Below are 4,126 nucleotides of genomic sequence, written 5' to 3' on the forward strand. Positions count from 1 at the left end.
AACTCAAGAATTTGGGGAATTATCGGGGGCGAGGTGGGGATCCCCGCTCGGGTCCCCGTGCGTGTCTCGGGGGGATTTTAGTCCCCATCCCCATCTCCACGAAAAAAATCTCCACCTTCAGGTTCCCATTCAGAGCAGTCCCCAAAGGGATCCCTGCGTTTCGGAGAATTTTGACACCCCTATTTCTATCTGAAACACTTAGCTATTTGTTTATTCCCTCTCAAACACCTTTTTTCCCCTCCTTCATACTTGCTAAAGGATGGAAAAGCGTTGATTGTTCCTTGGACTGACTAAAGAGGAGTGATAATTAATATAAAATTTGAGAATGTCAATATCATTTTTTAATGTATGTATTTTAATTTACTCTATTTAATATTTATAAAAATATTTAAATTTATTTAAAAATAAATAAATAATAATTTCTTATTACAAAAGATTTAAACGCTAACAAAATTAACCATAAAAGAATAAAATTAAAGTTATACCCATAAAAAATGAATTATGTTCGACAAAAATAATTAATTATTAATTTTTTATTATTTCTATTAAAAATTTAATTACAATGCCCAAATTATCCCATTCTCTTCCATTATCTTCAACTTTTTAAATTTTTCAACTCAAGTCTCTGTTACCAACAAAATCACTACATTTTTTCTCAAATTTTGAATACCACCATCACCACCACCATCACTGTCAACATCACAGTCAATACAACTCATCAATAAACCGAGACAGAATGAGACAAAAGGAGATAAACTACTGAAGGAAGATAAACAAAGCCAGGAGTAATAACGGAGAGCAAAAATTATCAACGTTGTTGTCTTCAGCAATCGTTAAGCTCGGGAGAAGGAGCAGAAGCGTTGCTTCCGTCATTGAGGCGGTTCTGCCGGAGGCGGCGTTGGAAGAAAGATGCTCTAACCCTAACTCCAGTATATTCCCGGCGTATTCTTGTTGCAGCAGTGGATCCGTTGTCAGAGAAATTAAAAGGTTATTATAGTTGTTAGAGAAATTGAATAAGAGCTATCACTCATTTCATTTTCTATATAAATTCTCTAAATTGAACAAAAAAAATGTTATTATTTGAGTTTATAGATTTTTATTGAACTTTTGTTTTGTTTGCCCCTTATTTGATTGTTTCTTCTTGCTTTATTTTCCGTGATTCCCATGTTTGTGTGCGAAGCAGTCTTTTGGTGGCAAACTATTGAAGAAGATTGCAAGAAAAAAATCAATAGTTGTTAGCATAGTTGTATTTAGTTTATCTCTTTTGTCTCACTCTCTTTGTGATTTTGCTGTTAAACAGAGAGTTGAGTTGAAGAATTTGAAAAGTTAAAGATAATAGAAGAGATATGGGTATTATGCATGGGTATTTTGATTAATTTTTTTAATAGAAATAATAAAAAATTAATAATTAGTTATTTTTGTCGAACATAATTCATTTTTTATGGATACAACTTTAATTTTATTTTTTTATAGTTAGTTTTGTCAATATTCGAATCTTTTGTGGTAAAAGATGGTTATTTACTCTTAAAAAAATTATTGCCGTTCATCTTAAAGGAAAATGTTTCTTTTTTTTTTCCTACTTTATAATTTTTTTTAATTATTAAACTGAGGACACTTAACACGTTCATTTCCAGATAAACTGGAAACTTTGAGAATACTATGATGAATTCTTGAAGGAGGAATAATAAGACGCTGATTTCCAGTTGAGAATACTATGATGAATTCTTGAAGGAGTAATAATAAGACGCTGATTCATTTTTGTATACATTGATTTGAGACTCGTCATATTTTATTTCATATGGTTTTGTTAATTTATGTAATATTCAATTGTTCTTTATTCATGAATGAAATAGAGTTTTGTTACAGAAATAACCTATAGTCTTATTCAAAATTAAAACTCAATTCAATGAATTGAGCAGAATATAAATTAATGTGTTCAAACTAACATCATCCTTTAATTATTTGGGAATTCAAAAAGAATATTTACTTTCTATATCTTTTTGTATAAAATATTATTTTAGATTAAAAATTTTCAATGGTTTCTAATTTTCATATATATGAATTTTAAAATGTATAAAATATTCAATAGATTTCTTATAAGTTAAGAGTCAATATTCGGTTCTTCTATCCCAAATAATTGTCCATTTTTAATACTACTCCTATGTTGTTACTTGTTACAAACAAACAAGTATTCATTTAGAAAAATTAGGTAACATTAATAACTAATTTATTTTTTACTAATTAAATGAAGATCGATGAGGCAGTAAGTTAAAAAGAAAACAGTAAAATGTTATAATTAAAACTACCCGTTGGTCAAAAATAAAATAAATTTTGAGATATCAAAGTCAAGGCCCGACAAGTACTTTTCGAAGGACATAGTACTCGTCGAAGGAGATGTATCGAGGAGAGAGATAAGGTTGATCGACAAATCTTATCGAAGAAGATTATTGAGTGAAGATAATTGATGACAGTTATTCACAGCATACAAAGCGTGAAAATAGTTACTTAAAGATTAATACACGTGTGAAATATATTTGAATTTGATTAGTCGAAAAGTCCTATAAATATATGAAGATTGAAAAGAATAAGGATTGAAATCTCATTTCAAAAAACATTCTCACACTCTTATATTCCCACCGAATTTCTGAGTTTGTTAAGAGCTTCCTTTTCTCTAGGGTTCCTTTCATGTCTTTTACATTTATTTTAATTTCTTGTAATCTTTATCTTCTTACAAATTTATCTTTTCAACAAAGTTGTTCTTTTTATTCCTTTTAGAGTTTTCGTACTTTGTATTTGATTTCAAAGTCCTTCGATTTTATTGAAGGCAGTTTATTGCTTTCTTTAAATTAAATGCTATTTCTTTCCTTTCCAGTTGTTTTATTTCCAAAGTTATCCTTTTTTTTCAGATTTTTCTTTGTTATTTTAGCTGATTTAAAAGAATCTTTTATGCAATTTCAAGAACTGGTACTCACAAGAGGAGTAGGTTTCGCTCTCAGATCCTAGATATCAAACCACCCAAATTTGCTAAAATCTGTAAAACAAATTGGCGCACTCAGTGGGATAGTTTTAAAAGTTAAGTGTGTCAAAAAAATTTTGTCATGATCTAGTGTATGCAACTTAGAAGTGGTAGAATTATACGTATGATAGACGAAATTTCTAATACTAAATAATCTGCAAATAATAATGTTGTTATAGTTGCACAAACGTCAGTGGAGATGACGTCACGTTCTAAAAGTGGTACATTAGTGGAGAATGCAACAGTTACTAATCCTCCAGTTGGGAATAACTGGTGAAATTCACGCCCACAAATTGCTTTGACGCAAGCACAACCTTCAGTAACCGTTGGTTGGCCTCCTTATGGCCTACCTCCAGGTTATAATTCACCAATGGGTGGTTATGTTCCTCCAATTAGATTTGGAATTATGTCAATTAGCAATTCATTTTTTTCATTACATATTGAGTTTTCTCGTGATTATCAAGTGGCTTCCACATCGAATGGTCCTGGTTCGATGGCTGCTTTTCGACAGCATATCGATGAAAGTTATCATGATTTGGTCAATTTATTGACCCAGCAAATGACAACTATATTGAACCCAATGATGGCTGATCATGAGTAAAAATTTGAGCGTCTTGCTAGACAAGTTGAGCGGATTGCTCGAATTATTGATTATGATGAAGGTGATCAATAAAATATGCAAATGAACCGAGAGGATCTGATGAAAATGCCTAGCAATAGGGATAGTGATATGCATTTTGAAGAAGATATTCTTCGAGTGGTTCGACGAGATCAAAACACGGATGACGTTTTGGCTCAAATGCGAGCTAATCAACGTGGTGAGAGATACCAAGTTACTAGAATTGTTGAGGATGTGCTTAATAGAGTCGGATTCAATGTGGGTTTCATGAATCGACCATACTTTGTTTCTATTTTTTCTGCTATTGTGCAAGCGGCAGAGGTACCAAGAGGTGTGAAAAACCCTGAAATAATAACAAAGTTTGTGGGTGAAGTTGGTGAATCGACTACTGAGCATATTGTTCGATCTATTATTGAATTGGGAAATTTAGCAAATGATGAGAACTTGAAGATGAAATTTTTTCCTTCTTCTTTAACAAAGAATGCATTTAC

The sequence above is a fragment of the Arachis ipaensis genome, chromosome B7 (assembly GCF_059453495.1).
Source record: "Arachis ipaensis isolate K30076 ecotype BB chromosome B7, ASM5945349v1, whole genome shotgun sequence".
Lineage (NCBI taxonomy): Eukaryota > Viridiplantae > Streptophyta > Magnoliopsida > Fabales > Fabaceae > Arachis > Arachis ipaensis.